This window comes from Trachinotus anak, unplaced genomic scaffold (genome assembly GCF_046630095.1).
Source record: "Trachinotus anak isolate AG129_WGS33_773 ecotype Australia unplaced genomic scaffold, CSIRO_AGI_Tana_v1 ptg000010l, whole genome shotgun sequence".
Classification (NCBI taxonomy): domain Eukaryota; kingdom Metazoa; phylum Chordata; class Actinopteri; order Carangiformes; family Carangidae; genus Trachinotus; species Trachinotus anak.
Genome location: NW_027273861.1, coordinates 3,970,001 through 3,985,937, shown reverse-complemented (window position 1 = coordinate 3,985,937; position 15,937 = coordinate 3,970,001). Strand labels below are relative to the sequence as shown.

Here is a 15,937-nt window from a genome sequence, read left to right as displayed (position 1 = left end):
AACTAAACCCTGGGTTCCCACATGTCCTGGAAAATAATGTAAAATGAGAGAAAAAGTGAAATGTCCTGGAAAATATTGTGTTGTCCTGGAAAGTTATTTCAACATTATCCTATTTTCAGGCATAGTTATGTTCAGGATCATGTTGATGTTCAAATGGTAGGCTAGTTTATGGACGACGGTATTTTCAATAGGCTGCTATTGGTTTTGTTTGCATTGTTAATGGTGTGAATGCACCCTGAGGTCACATCACATGCTGCAGGGTGGATAATTTAACGTAAGTGGTCAAAACTACAAGTCACTGTTGGCTGCTGACTTTGTGTCTTTATTAGGTTTATAGATGAAGATTTTCTTCCCAACTTGTTTTAAACTGTTGAATAATGGGTTCTCATGTTTGGTTGAGTCGCTTGCTAGGTAAAGGTTTAAGGTTTGATAACTCTGGTGAAGCAAAGTTTCAGATGTGTCGGTTCATTGCTGAGAGTTGATAATAATAAATGTGAAGCTGGGGTCAAAACAACGAGTGGGCGCCCAACTGTATGTTGGTCAAACACCAGCTAAACACTTGCTAACAGAACCCTTTACTTAGCGTCACTTCAAACCCAGTGCTGTTATGTTTAGGTAAAACAGACCATAATGTGATAAGAAATGTTTAAGTTTTGCAGTGGTAGCTTTCAGTGGGTGAGATTAACCTTGTTAAAGATCGAGGTCAGATGATCTCTAGAAAAAAGTGGGGTCCTTAAAACCTACATCCCCGTTTGAAGACGGGGTTCGGGTGGAAGAGTGTTGAGTGTCTTCCAGTCTTTGCAGAGATCAGAGGAACTGTGTCCACACTGAGGCTCCTAAACACCTGACAGCAGCACTCCACATCCGGAGAGGAGGAGGAGGATCAGAGGCGAGGAAGTGCAGGAGAAAGGGAGAGGAGGAGGTGGTGGTGGTGGTATAGAGAAGTGAAAGGAAGAGGTGTGGATTAAAGAGGTGGGGGTGGGGGGGCCTGCTATACAATGTTAAGGCTTGAGGGTGTTTGCAGGAAAAGCATGAATTCAGTCTCTTATTAGAATGAGCTTTTTTCAGTTTTACTCTTATTGATCAATGAACAACAGTAAAGAAGCAGAGTTCTCTGAGATCTCTTGATCTCTTCCTTATATTTCTTCATACTTCCAGAAACTAAAGTGCGCCCCCACTCTCAGAGTAAGACGGTTAGACACCATGGTGAGTTTGCCAAGTCTATGACTCACACACAGACACGTAAACACATGATTTAGGCTGCACGACTTAACTGCAGGTGGTTAACCAATCGATAGTCTACGCTGAATGACGGGGTGTAGGCTGCTGCCTCACAACTGCTTGCGTGCATTCGTGACTCAGTGAGTGTGTTTTGTGTGTGTGTGTAGAAAAAAAGTGATGATGATGCTAAACTCTGGGCAGCACAGTGATACACAAGTCTGATGACGTTTCTTCCATAACTTTTTTTTTTTTTATCTCCATCAGTCTCTCCTCTCCAATTCTTCTCTTCATCTTTTCGTGCACCTTGTGGTTCTGTTAGCATACACCCCCCCCCCCCACCCCCCACCCACCCATTCCCTCCAACCCCACTCCCTCCAACCCCACTCCTTGAAAGCTGGAAATCAGGACAGTTCAGCAGTGGAGGGGTTAAGATGAACCCGGCCTTGTGATTGGCTGCCGGCCGGCGGTCTGAACCAGCCTACAGAAAAGAGGTAACCAGGCAACCTCAGAGAGGGAGAGAGGGAGAGGAAAGCAGAAGAGGGGGCAGAGGAGCGAGGAGGGGGGTAAACGCGCTGAAAGAAGCCTGCCATAGTTTTGTGGGGATTGTGGAAAAGATGTAAGGAAGCTCGCAAGCGCTCTCCCCGGGATGGAAAACTGGATTACTCTCCCTGCTGCAACACGCTGTGGATGTCTGAATAAACCAGGAGGAGATTCACGGGAATGAATGGATTCTAAAGCCTTTTCGCAAAATGGGAACTAACTGCTGATTTTGGCTGTAGTGCAAAGGTAAGTGCGCCAGTGCAAACAGCCCGAGCGGCCGCGGCACAGGCTCCACGGAGGGTGCACTTGTAGCCTGGTGTGGGAGAGTTGGTGCGTGTGGACCTGAGAGGAGCCTGTGGATTCACTGTGCTCCGCTCACTGCAATGAATTATCTACCGCTGCTGCTGCTGCTGCTGCTGGAGGTGCTGCTGGTGCTGGAGGTGCTGGTGCTGGTGCTGGAGGTGCTGGTGCTGGTGCATCGGGATTGTACTGTGTGTGTATCGGGCGGTTGTGGGGGGAGTGAACCCCTCACTGAGACTGTGGTCAGGGGTTGTGTGTGTGTGTGTGTGTGTGTGTGACGTTAGGCGGGAGGACAGACAGTGGTTTGCTGCATTTGGCATCTGCCTCCCCAGCGTGTGTGCGTGTCGGGGCGTCCCTCCGTCCCTCCCATCATCCACAATGATTCCGTGTAAAGTGATGAAACCACGGCAAGTTTTTATTCTGCGTTTCTACGTGCACTTCAACGTGCTCGATGGGTGTGTGTTTGCCTGCTGCTCTGCCCCCCAACGAAAAAAATCCAAGAGCCCAGAGTAGCCTGTCTGTGGTGCTCGGTGGGGACTTTATGGGAACCTCATTATACTTGCTGCTGTTTTTTAATATCTCTTCAGAGGGAGCTGAGTCAGTGGGAGACCCATGAGCAGTGTGCTTTGTGACCTTTCTGCTTTGCCTAATGGTTTATTTATTTTTTTTAAAGTAAAACCAAACACCCTTTAAAGCTGTATTTCACGTCTCTGTATCCAGTCAGGCTTTCTAACCCCGCACTGGACACCGTGGCGCTCCGGGTGTGCGGGGGTTGTCCACTTTGGAGGGTTAGCTCACAGTGGGGAGTCAGGTGGCATGAAGCTCAACACGGCACCGTGGAGGAAACGGAGTCAGCGGTGGAGGCTGGAGCCGCTTCTCAGTCTCTGGGTTTGGGTTGATGGAGAAGGGGGGGAGGGGGGAGTTGAATGGGCGACCCGGTCGGTTTGCTTTGGGGGGGCCCAGGCTCCGCTGCAGCTAAAAGCCGCATTAATCAGGAGGCAGTGGTGCTCTGCAGACCCTCACTCTCTGCTCTCTCCCTCCTGCCCTGCTCACATCCCGCATCAGTCAGTGCAGACACGCGGCCTGTAGAAGAATAAGAGAGACTCCAGCCTCCAGTGAAGACCCCTCTCAGGGACATTTTGCTGGGTTTTTATCACAGATGCAAAATCAGTGTCACTCGCAAGCATGGCAGGTGCAGCCCACTGACCTGCGTGTGTGTGTGTGTGTGTGTGTGTGTGTGCATGAGTATTACTCAGCAACTCTTCCTTTATTCTGAGCTGGCAGTGACTGGAGTACTTCTCATTGTACTGCATGCCACATGGAAACATTGTTCTTCTTCCTCCACCATGTTTGTTTTTTGAATATTTATTAGCTACTTAGCAGATTTAGATTTTACATGTGAAATCACATTAACATCATGAAATATGATGCATATCTACAGGTAAAACTACACAAAGATAGTAATTTGAGAACACTTCTAACTTATTTTACTGTATCAAAAACATTTATTTCCCTGTAGCTGTAAAAGTAGAACTGTGAGTGCAGGACATTTTATGTAAACTAGGTACAGGTTTTGAATAGTTTTTTCACTCCTGCCAAACAGACCTCTTACTTCAGCCTGTATGGGCCCAGCAGGCTACTCCAGGTCGCCATAGAAACCCACAGAGAACTGTGGGGAAACTCTGAAAGAAAACACTAATGAAGGCTCTCTTTCTCCCTCTTTCAATTCTCATCTCCGTCTGCTGCGTCCACAGCCTCCCTTTTCTCTCTGCCCGTTCTGTTGCTCTCCACAGCCCAACCTGCCTCATGCAATTTATGTTTTTCCAGCACACTATAGTGGGGCCTGTGTCTGTGTAGCAGGAGACAGTGCTCCTGAATGAATGTTGGACTAAATCTTGAAACAGAGGGAAAAGATCTCTTTTAGGCTGTGTAGTCTTGACATCAAGAAACCACTGGAAGCTGGAGCTTACTGTTCCCGCTCCGAAAGCTTTTCACAGCCGTTTGCAAAGGTAGGGTTGTAACTTTGAATTTGTGTTTCAGCCTGAGACATGGCGTACCTCTGATATGAAGAAAGCCTTCGTCTCGCACAGAATAGTTTTGTGCTGCACAGAAACCCCTCTGAAACCATGTAAATGTGTGTAAAAGTACCACCTGCAGGGACTCACATGAAGCTCAAGGCGTTTCTTGAGCTGTGTAAAGTTTGACTAAAGGCACTGCTACTTTAAAAGTGAGGGTGGCCATTGAGCACATTATGTTGTAGTGGGTTTTGGTCTTGAAAACCAGAGGATCTGACCCAGGATCAGGTTCCAAGATGCTGACTTGAAGCACTGTGACATCTAGAAAGTTAAAATAACACGAATTGGTCAAATTGCTCCCACAACCTTTGCACTTCACTTCTACTGTAACCTCATCATTCACATAGCTGCCTATTTTGCTGTTGCACCCCCAGTGACACTTGTTGCTATGGATACAATTCAACGCCACAATAAGTTTGACAGCCTATTCAAGATACCTGCTTGGCGCAACGCCGGCTGTGTCTCAGTGGCATTTCTTTAAATTAGCTGTGGTGAAAACAATGAGCCGGCAGCTGCAGCTGAATGAAACTCGTGCAGGAAGATAGCAAACATTCACCAAGTCCCCTGCTTACCTTCTCTTCCTGTTTGATGCCTGATGGGAATGTTGTTTTTTACAGAGCTCTACAAACATGCAGTCGATGTTTTTCTACATCCACAATTATACAACTACTGTGCAGTATTCCTCTTCCTCGGGCCTTTCCTCCCCTCAGCTCTGCAAGTTTGTTTTCCTGGGGGTGTCTCAGCGCAGCTCTGACTCATGATTGAACCAGGATTGATTTCTCCTCAGTGTGAGCCAAAGACCGGCTCTTTACTGTAACCTCCTCGTGTCCTTCTGAAACGTGCATCGTCGTCAGAGGTCGAATTCTCCCACAGTGGGAGTGGTAATAAAAGAGCAGAGAAGAAGACGTGACAGTGGAGTCTGCTCCAGCTCGGCTGAGGGATTTTAAACAGGTTGTAACATGTTAAATATTGGTATTTTTTCAGTGGGGGGTTCCGCCGCTCCAGAGAGAGGAGGGAGGGAGAATTGACTGGCTCTTGGCTGGCTGCCCCCACCATTGATCCACATTCCTCGTGTGTGACATTCTCTCAGATATAATTGGCACTGAGAATATCTTTACAGCTCATTGGGAGTGTGTGTGTGTGTGTGTGTGTGTGTGTGTGTGTGTGTGTGTGTGTGTGTGTGTGTGTCTGTGTGCTCCTAATTTCTTGGCCTTTACTTATTCACTGTAAAGGAAATGGGATGTGTGTGTGTTATACCTGGCAAATCAATACACACACACACACGCACACACACAAACCTAAAAGACACTGGATGAGCACAGAACTGTCATTACCATTAAATCATGATTACCTCTTGCAGCCTATAATCTGTGATCTTCTTAAAACACTCGCAGTCTGTCCACACCACTGGGATTAACATCTGCAGACACAACAACAACACACACACACACACACACACAATTTCATTGCCCTGATATTTACTGTGTGGGTTCAGCATGCTCTGCTTCCTGCAGCTCTCCACAGCTCTATGTGTAGTCACTGTTGCTTGTTTACAGAGGACTGAACTCAGTAGGTATCAGGTCTGTGATGTATCACCGGCCATCACTGAGTAGGAACTGTACAATCACATGAGTGTTGGTCACAATGCCCTCTGATGGACTACACCAACCTCACACATGGATTTTCACAGTTCCACTAGACCACAGAGGAACTGCTGCACTTCTGTTCTCTTCCACATCTTTACCCTCACTCTGTCCTGTCTATGTTTTCTCAGCCTCTGTCTGGTTCTCCATCTCTGCCCTGCTCCTACAGCACTGCAATACCTCTCTCTCTCTCTCTCTCTCTGTGTGTCTCTGCCTCTCTCTTTCCCCTCAGCTCCCTCTCTCTCTGCCTGTGGAATAGCTTTGGGGATCCTCTGGTTTCAGATGAGATGTTGATTATGGAACTGAAACGCTTAAGTTCTTTCTTTTCTTTTCCTGCTCATATCACCATTGTTGTTATTATTTTTTCTCCCTCCTGCTGCACATCGTCTGGTTCTCCTGTTCTCTCCTTCCTCTGCCGAGCATCACTTTGGGGTGAAATCACAAAGGTGTTCACTTTGGTAATGAGTTTTCACAGCAAACAAAAGCACTTTATAGCACACACACACACACACACACACACACACACACACACACACACACACACACACACACACACACACACACAGAGGCATGCACCAGAGTGGAGTCACAGCACATTAACACTTCAATTAATTTAACGCTTTACATTCTCATTTCCCCAGAAGTCAAGATCCCTGACCACCCACCTCCCTCAAACCACCCACACACACACACACACACAGACACACACAGACACACACACACACGCGCCTCAGCAGACCTCAGCAGTATTACATGCTCCTGGTGACATTTCAGGTGCCTGAGAGAAAGCGGCAAACAAAGCTTCATAAATTACATTTTAATTTGTGTTCTCTGCCTTTCATGCAGCCGTGTACAGATGCCTGGTTTTTGTACAATATTCTTTATTCAAAGAATACAATAAGATAATGAATGCATGCAGGCGAAGCACGGAGGGAGGATGGGAGTGGGCTCTGGGTTTTGCTGGGGGGTTTGTTAGCTACACTTCCCTGTGGAGCAGCTCCACTGACTTCCACACTCTCTGAGAGACTACAACAAAGTTAGAGAAGAAAAGGACGGAGACGGGAATGGAGGGATGTTTTCCTCAGAGGATTTCCTCTTTATATTTCTCCCCTCTTTCTTACTCTCTTTGTCTGTCTTGCTTTCTCTTCATCTGTGCTTTTCTCGGGCTGCTCACTAATGAATTTTTAACCATCCCATGATTCCCTTCTTTGTCTCTCCCTTACTCTGTGTGTTTGTAAAGATTAGCTGCTGTTTTCACTGCCCCTGACCCTCAGTGATGTGTCACAGTACATTGGCTCATTACATGGCAGGGAGCAGTTTACTCAGTCATGTGGAAGTGACTTAGCTTCTCTGACCCTGTCCTGTTTTGAAAGACAAGATGCTGGTAGCCTAATTCAGCTCTTTGTAGGTGGTGTTGGGGCTGCCCCGTGTGCCAAACATCTGTCATCAACACAGATGACTCCGGGTGGGGAGAGGGGCTGAGTCTGGCATCTGTGTCCAGGACAGAGGAGCTGTCCCTGGGCCGGAACCACGTCACAAGCTGCCTCCCCGGAGCATCTGGAGCCGACTCGCTCGGCTCAGAGGAGCGGCTTGTGGGCGCCCTCATGCTCCTGCACTCAGCCTGCTGAGCTCACACTCTCTGACATACACTACCACGCTTACACACACTCATCCCCGACACACACCCGGGCATTTTCTCTCATTTACAGACTTCTGTGCTTTAGTTAGCTCTCAGTGCGGTGTCACACTTTTGTGATCACAGAATGGAGTTTTGTGTGGTTTCATGGGTCATGAAATCTGCTCCTCCCATAAACCAAGTTAAGTTTCAATTAAGGTGGAAACATAAAAATGATCAAAATGGGATCTGTTTTTTTTTCATGCAGCATTAAAGCAGCACCTCTGAGGCTTTGGTTTTAGTGGTTTTTACATATTTTGCTTACTGTGCTCTACCTGTTACTCATCTGGTACACAAGCCTTTCAGGTAGTGCACATTATGTTACCATAGTAACTGAAAATATAATCCAAAATGGAAGAAATTTCACCCCTGAAATAGACTTAAAAGAAAAAAAACACACTAACAGACAAAATGTTAATGTATGAAAAGAAAATGAAGTGAGGCATAAAAGAAAAGAGGAGGTTAAGGCTGAGGTGAGCGATGACTGAAGATCCTCAATGTCAACGGTGCTGCAGAGCTGTGAGTGGCCATTTTACTGCTCAGCCTCGGCCATTCATTCCCTGCACCGAGTCGTCAACACTGTCCTGTAGGAACACACACACACACACACATACTCGTGCACATGCAAAAGCCTGGACACACACTGCTTTTCTCTTTGCCCATCTCACTACCTCCCACTGTGGGCATGAACACACACACACACACACACACACACTCACACACACACAGACTTTGGGCTGTTCCTGCTCCACAGTGCATTTAGAGAGCAGAGGAGAGAAGGCTGAATGCAGCTTGTCATGCTTCCACTCAGTGTCTCCGAAGGCCATTTTTTGGGACCTGCTGTGCAGAGGTCAGTCACTTTGACTGCTACAGCCAGCTCCAGCAGAGAAGGAAGGTGGGGGGCACATTATGACTGAACAGGCCTAATGTATTTAAAATTAGGTTTCTAGGTTGTGTATGTTCTCGATCACTATGCTGAGAGCCAGCGATGACTGTGAAGACCCAGAGTTACTGGTTTGCTGTATGCCTCAGGGCCAGCTCCTCTATTTCACCTCTTGAAATACAAACATTGTCATGACTGCACCTGTTCAGGGACATGAGGCATGAATTCTGGCAGCTTTTAGTGAATGAAGTGGTTATTGCCACATCAGTAGTGCTGCCTTCGAACCATTGTTCCAAGTTTGGGAGGGTGGCAGAGCGGAAACACACAATCTCAGTTAGGGCTGAAAGATATGCCAAAAAAAAAATCATATTGTGATTATTTTGGCAGATATTGCAATTATGATATGATTCAGGATTTCAGTTGGGATGGTCATCTTATGTCTGGAGAATATGATTTGTGGGCCGGGGCGTCTCTGCAGCACCACAGCACTTCATTTATAGTCTTTTTTGACACATTTTACCTTCATCAAAAAAAAGAAAAATTTATTTATATTGCTCTTGATCATATTGTGATTTGGATATCTCGATGAGTTGTTCAGCCCTGATTCAAACTCAAAAACAGCTGTTCAGCACTAACCTGTGGTTTAATTTCTCCACTAATGGACAGTTTACCAGGACCATACTGAAGCTGACTGGTGCTGATCAATAACTCAGTTCTTCCTCAACCTTTTCGTGTGTTTCATGAGTTTTCATGCAGATGCATTCTGCTGCTACAAAGAGATAAATACTGCTCCTGCCGTTACTCATGTGTATGTATATTTGTATGTATTTGCATGTGTGTACATACAATATGTGTATAGTTTTATTGCTTTTTTCCTTTTCTTTATTTCATTATGTATTTTATTCTATTAATAATAATATTGTATTTTGTTATATTAATATTGTTATATTGTTATTATATTAATATGTGCTTTGGCAACACATTGGAAATGTCATGCCACTAAACCCTGTTGAATTGAATTGAATTTAGATTGACAGATGGAGTGATGTAGAAAGATAACATAATCCCACCTTTATTGATGGCGATATGGAGTCCATAACCATTGATCCATAACCAGTGATCCACCAATGGACTCACTGCACTAGGTTCACATTTCTTCTTTTGGGAAGTATCTGTCATATGTTTTTTTAAAAATAAGGACTTATCACATCCACAGCAGTCCCACAGCTGTTGCACCGTGTTCAAGAATAGCTCCAATAATGTGCTGTAGCATAGGACTGGAAATCGTTCCGTGTATATCGGAGTGTTCACAAAAAGAAAAACCAGACAGAGAAACATCATTTTCTTAATACATTTATATTTAGTGTTATTAACGGCTTCCTACTCACACACTCACTTCCTTCCTAATGACCCACCATACACCCCTCTAGTATCAGTATTTATTTATTTTTTCCAGTTTTAAATGTTGTTTACTGGCAGTCGTGTAAGAGGATTTGACCCACAGACACATAAATACACATTAGGAATAAAGATAAAATGAATTAGTCTTCACTTCACTGTTGGGAATTTTCAGCTCAAATCAGCCCTGAGCTAGTTAGCATGGCTTTGTGCTTCAGATTGAGCTGTAAAAATGCAGCTTTAGCACCAGTAAGCAAGTATTTATCAGGCCGGCATTTGTAAATGAAATACAGCTGTACCACTCATTTTATGAAAGTAGCTTAAAGCTGTATTAAGCTATTTCTGACTGCTAGCAGGCAGGAAGACCCTAGAACAAGCTCACAATATGGAGCAGCATGGACAGAGTCCTCCTCCTCCTCCTCCTGCTCAGGTCCAATATTTACTGGTGTTTTGTTCTTGGTTTGACCCACCGACTGCTGAGGAAAATAAGTGGGTTTCTTTGGCTCGGACTCTTCAGCTCCATGTTCCTGTCACCACTCCACCATTTCACACTGATCACATTGTGAAAACCGAGCTTGTGTGAGTTTCTGTGCTGGGAGCAACTGCCTGTGGTTTATATGAACTGGCATTGTTTTGGCAAGTCAGACCAGCAAGTCAGATCAATGAGCTGAGAGCGGCTGAAGTCTGTGCAGACCTGTTGTTGATTCTCAGTGGGATGAGTGGGACTGTCAACCCTGCCACCCAGCAGGGAGTCCTGTTAGTCAGTGTCAACATAAACAGTGCTGCAGGAAGGAGCTTTAATGTTCAGAGCAGTCACTGGATTTGGTTCATGGCAAATCTAGCAGATAACTGCCAATAAATGTGGGTTTAAAGTGCAACAGATTCAGTGTGTGTGTGTGTGTGTGTGTGTGTGTGTGTGTGTGTGTGTGTGTGTGTGGTCAGCCTCTCAGTCAGGGGTCTTCTTTAAGGACGAATGGAGGATTCAATCACCTGCTCTCAGGTCATTTGTGCTCCTTGATCGAGTTCCACTGAGCATCAACTGGACTGACACAGTCCACTGGCTTCTGGTGACACACACACACACACACACACACACACACACACACACGCACACACACACACACACACACACATGCACACACACACACACACACACACACACACAAAGAGTGAAATAATGAAGAGGACATATAACTGGAGGGTAAATGAATTTTTTCAGTATAATAGTGCTTTTGATGGCCCCCTTACCCTTAGCCCATGACCCTTCTATCCCTCTTTCTACCCCACACCCATTTCTTCCTCTCTCTCTCTCTCTCTCTCTCTCTCTCTCTCTCTCTCTGTCTCTCTCTCTCTCTATCACACACACACACACACACACACACACAGGCCCTCCCACCCATTCTATATTTGAGCATTAAGATAGGCAGCCTTCAATTAGTTGGATGTGCTTCCAGATAATCACTCCTCTATGCATGGCAGTATGAGGGCTGATGAGTATGATAAGTGATTTTTTGGGAACGATGGTGTTAAGACCACCCATTCCATGGCCATGGGGCCATGCTCACTCTGTGTATGTGTGTGTGCTTGCATGTGTGTGTGTGTGTGTGTGTGTGTGTGTGTGTGTGCACACATAAAGCTGGATTAATGGAACAGAAAAGATCTAAGAGCTGCACGATTAAATGACTGTGAACTGATCTGATGGTTTCAATCACACACTCCCGTAATAGCCATGGCTGGAGCTGACAGAAATATTTGATAATATGATGTGGATGACTGGACCACCATATTTGGTGTGTGTTTTTGTGTGTGTGTGTGTGTGTATGATTTAAAATAGTGCGCACATGCTTTTTTCCTGCAGTGTGCAGCTTCACTATGCTTCAGTCCTCTGTGGCAGCTGTACTGTGTAAGAGATTGTTCTTCTTCTCTTATTTTACAACCAGTCCTCCAACCTGAACAACCACACAGGTTATTCTCAACCCTCTGATACGACCTGAGGGTCTCCTGAAATATGGCAGTTCTTTACCTTGGTTGCCTTGGTTACTATGATAATGGCCATAGCTTGGTTAGGTTTAGGAAAAGATTAAAATAAGTACTTTCTCAACATTAGAGGATTTTTGTCGTCATGGTTACAGTAATAACAATGTGGTTAACTTAGTCGACTTTCACATGGGAATGGAACACTCCCACCCCACACTTTTCCCTTTGCTCCTGTCATCATTACTACGACCGCTAGATGTCGCCTAGCAACAAAACGACCTATGGGCTTGTTTTTTGCAGTACTGTCTCATATTTTCCCATGTGATGTTACGGATGCGTGTCTGAAAGGAGTTAAAGCAGCGTGGTGTTAGAACAGCCGTTACAGTAATCTGTGTCCTTCAGGTGCAAAGGAAAGAAAAATGACATGAAAAAGTTTGGTCAGAAGAAAAAGATACAGTTTGAAGAATGTGATTAAAATGGAGCAACCTGATCAAATCCCACTTAAGGATGGCAGAAAGGGAGAGAAGTGGGGGAAAGAGTGTATGACAGAGCAAGGAAGTGAGAGACAGAGAGAAGTGAGGTGAGAAATGGTTGTTACTGCCTGGTGTGCCTCACTGAGTTCTGCTGTGTTATTAGTCATACTACCTGCTGCTGTGATCGGCCCGGCTCGCCTCGCCCCGCCACCAGGCCTGTGCATGCGCCCTCATGCGTTTATGTGGGTGTCTAATGGGTTCTGGAGCTGGCGATGAGTTCGCTGTCTCACCTCTCCTCTCTCTCCCCCTCTTTGGAGACTCTCCGCTCGCCCAGAGAAAACAGACTCTTACTTTGGCCTTTGCTGTAAATCGCCCCTCAAACGAGTTCTTGTTGCGATCCCCCCGCGCTGCCTCGGACCAGAGCTCTCTTGAGAGAACAACTTAATGATCCCCAGTCTGACAAACGGAGGCTTGAGGAATAAATGGAAATGTGTGCTACAGGGGATATTTGAAGCCTGTATTGTCTATCAGGTGGCCTTCCCTGAGAGTGGACCTCTTCACCAGAGTGGATTGACCTCCGCAATTTATTACCCACATCACTGACATCCGTCACATCCCAGCCCTCAGGGACACACGCAGTAATAATATTAAGCAGCACTATACAACCGGGCATATGACTGTGGACTGGGTTGTGCTATGGCTAGCTTTATGGTTTTCTGCACAACACACTTCTTCCTGCTGTGATGACATAGGTGTTTGATTGGCTGCCTGGTTCTGTGGCTGGATGATTGGTGTATAAGTACAGTGTAGGTGTATTAATGAATGTCAAGGCTACAGCAGCGCAATGTTAACAAACCAAGAAATACAGAGGATGTGAGGAGATTCTTCTCATGTCAGATCACTCTGTAAAAATGGGTTTTCAATGAGATTTTTTTTTCCTCCTTTGCCATGCATGGAAAAAGAGGACAAAAGTAATACCTTGAAAGCCGCAATAATCCTCACATAATCTGTCATAATAAATTTGCTGCTTTGAGTATGGATAGCAAAATACTCCTCATGCAACATGTGAGCAGATACGACTTCAGTCAGAGCCACGACCGGCGGGGGGTTCGATGCAGCCAGACACCAAAGATCACTTGCATGTTGCAGCTCTGGCAAAACAGTGTTCTCGTGGAATGGACTGCTTTTATATGGCTCTGGTTTCCCTCTCATTCACCTATTCACATACTCACTCAGTTCAGCGTTGTCACTACCACATGGTACCAACTCAGCTCCTCTCTACTCTCCCTGCTCCTGGCACCAGGTACCTCTTTTTCTGCTGCAGACAGTACCGCCCTCAGTGCAGCGTTGTAACCACAGTGATGATGCACAAACCCACTGTTCCTCATCTACAACGCAAACTTGACTAATGCAGAATGAAAGATTAAAAAAAAAAGGTAAAATAAAAGAGAAATGTCTACACCTCCTCAGCTGACCACAGCGTGGCTGTGTAGATTGCTGTGCTAAAAGTATAGAACAATAACTAACAGAAATGTAACAGGCCACAGTGATTGGTTCACAGTCACATGGCTGTTTAAAAAGGGCGGGTTTGTCCAGCAGTATTGATGATTCTCTCCGACCAATCAGTGATCTGCTATTCTGTTTTTTCACGTCACCTTTCGGTGCCGCCTCAGCTCACTTAGAGCAAAGTGGAGATGATACAAAAAAAATTAGCAGGTAGCAGGAAAACAGGCCTGATGGAAAAGCAAAGAAGGTGAGTAGAGCTGAGTCGAGCTGGTACCACGCAGTGGAAAAGGGCTTTTAACATGTGGACAAAGGGGAACACCAACTCTGCGATCTACCTGCTGAGCCACAGCAGACACATGTGCACCTGAACAGAGCAATTTACACCATTTACAGTTCCATTACATTTACATTTACCATTTATTAGGCCTTAACTTTAACAGATGACCCAGCAATAGGGTTGAGCAATTGGATTGGCCATCAATGAGTCCATCACTGGTTGGATCTCTGGGTTGGCAATTCTTTCAGTGATTTTTGTCATTTTATTTTTTAATTTAAGGGTCTGCCTCCTTCACAATTCAACTCAGTAAATAATTAACCTGTAAAGCGCAAATTCAACACGTGCACTAATATGAAGTGACAGTTATTATGTACATTCTTGTAGCACAGATTTCCATCTCTCACAAAATAGAGCAGCGACTAAATGACATTGAAGCTGTCTTTATAGGTTTCTGTCCAATCGATTGGTGCAGAAAAGCAACGTCAATTCATAATCACGTTTGAGAACTACACCAAAAACTGTGGTAATAGCATGTTATCCTCACCTGTTTGTTCATGTGGAGACTGCAAGTGGAGGCTTCTTCATCTGACGCCATCAGACTTGCTTTTCAGGCAGTGTCAGACAGCTGCTCAACCTGTCTTTACAGCTTACAGCAGCAGCATAGCAGGAGGCTGGATTCACAAACGCTCATGCAAATTGCTGCTATACATTTGCAAGGACAGCAAATTGCTTTGTTTAGGTCCCCTGGCTGGCCGGTTGCGTCAGGTTTAAAACCAAAATAACCCCGAACAGGTGATTTTGTATTTTTGTATTTTATTTTTCACAACTACGTCGACCATTGTTGCATTTGCTGATTTCACTGATATCGGCAATCGCTTGTTGCTGGACTGACGGTGGCCGGTTGGAAAATTTTGACATATCACCCAACCCTGCCCAGCAATCAACTCAAAGTCTGAAGGGGCTCTAGAGTGAGGTGTGGCTGTAAGAGTGTCGTCAGGGGTGTGCAGCTGTCCTGTGGAGTGTGTTGTGACTGGGCCAGGGGAGTTCTCAGGTTTGTAGTTGTAAATTAAGACAACAGCCGCAATAGGAGGAACACTTCCAGGTGTTGCAGAGCGTTTAATCACTCACCTGCGAGACTAATGAGAGGAGCCAGCGGACCACACACACACACACTCACACACACATAGATGCTCAGGCACACACATACCCTCATAGACTGGTGGGACTAATTACCCAAACTCCACCACGGTGAACACACCACCACAGAACGGCTGGTAGAAGCTCATCCAAACGCACATACAAATGCACAACAGCTTGCTGTTGCCTCCCAAACTCATTACACTGCTCCTCTTCTCATCCTGTCGCCATCTGAAGGAGACGCAGAGGAGGAGGAGGAGGAGGAGGAAGAGAGAGTAGGGTGGTAGCTAGTAGGTCAGGAGGCAGCTCTTCTCCATGCAGGCTGTGGCTGCAGGCAGCGCTACAGGTAACAAACACATCAGTCACATACACAGCACACCTGTTACTGTACAGATGGCAAGCCCTGGGAGAGAGGCAGGCAGAGCAATGAAGAAAGATGAGCAATCAGACAGAGAGAGAAACGCAGGGGAGGAGAGACAAAGGGAAGGGAGGGATGATATTTTTCACAGTCAGCTTGTTAAGGGAGATGGAGGAAGAGGAAAGTGGGACAATGGTGGTGTGGGGTCAGGGGGGGTGTTTGTGTAGGGGTAGCAGAGGCAGCGAGTCCCTCTCTGTGCTCTCCGTATACCAACACACACACACATACACAAACACATACACTCGTCTTCTCGCCACTTCTTTCTTTGTCCTTTTTTTAATCTCTCTTTCTTGTTCACCCTCACATAAGAAATAATCCCTTTCATTACCTGTATCCTCATCAAAGTCACTAACGTTCTGTGAAGCGCTCTCTGCTCTCCAGATCTACCATTATCATTTTGTTCTCTATGATCAT

At 45.7% G+C, this 15,937-nt stretch overlaps 1 protein-coding gene across 11 annotated transcripts in view; it reads left to right on the top strand.

The window, feature by feature from the left end:
- The window catches only part of dab1a (DAB adaptor protein 1a), a 220,419-nt gene that overhangs the window by 135,063 nt on the left and 69,419 nt on the right, over positions 1-15,937 (top strand). For 6 of the 11 annotated variants that reach the window (XM_071486988.1, XM_071486983.1, XM_071486986.1 and 3 more), the window contains exon 1: positions 1,724-2,007. The exons of 2 other annotated variants lie outside the window; for them this stretch is intronic. The gene's annotated coding sequence lies outside the window, so the exon portion shown is untranslated. Of the gene's footprint in view, positions 1-1,722; positions 2,008-15,937 lie in introns of those variants that run through there. 3 more of the 11 variants (XM_071486980.1, XM_071486984.1, XM_071486975.1) reach the window with 1 other exon arrangement.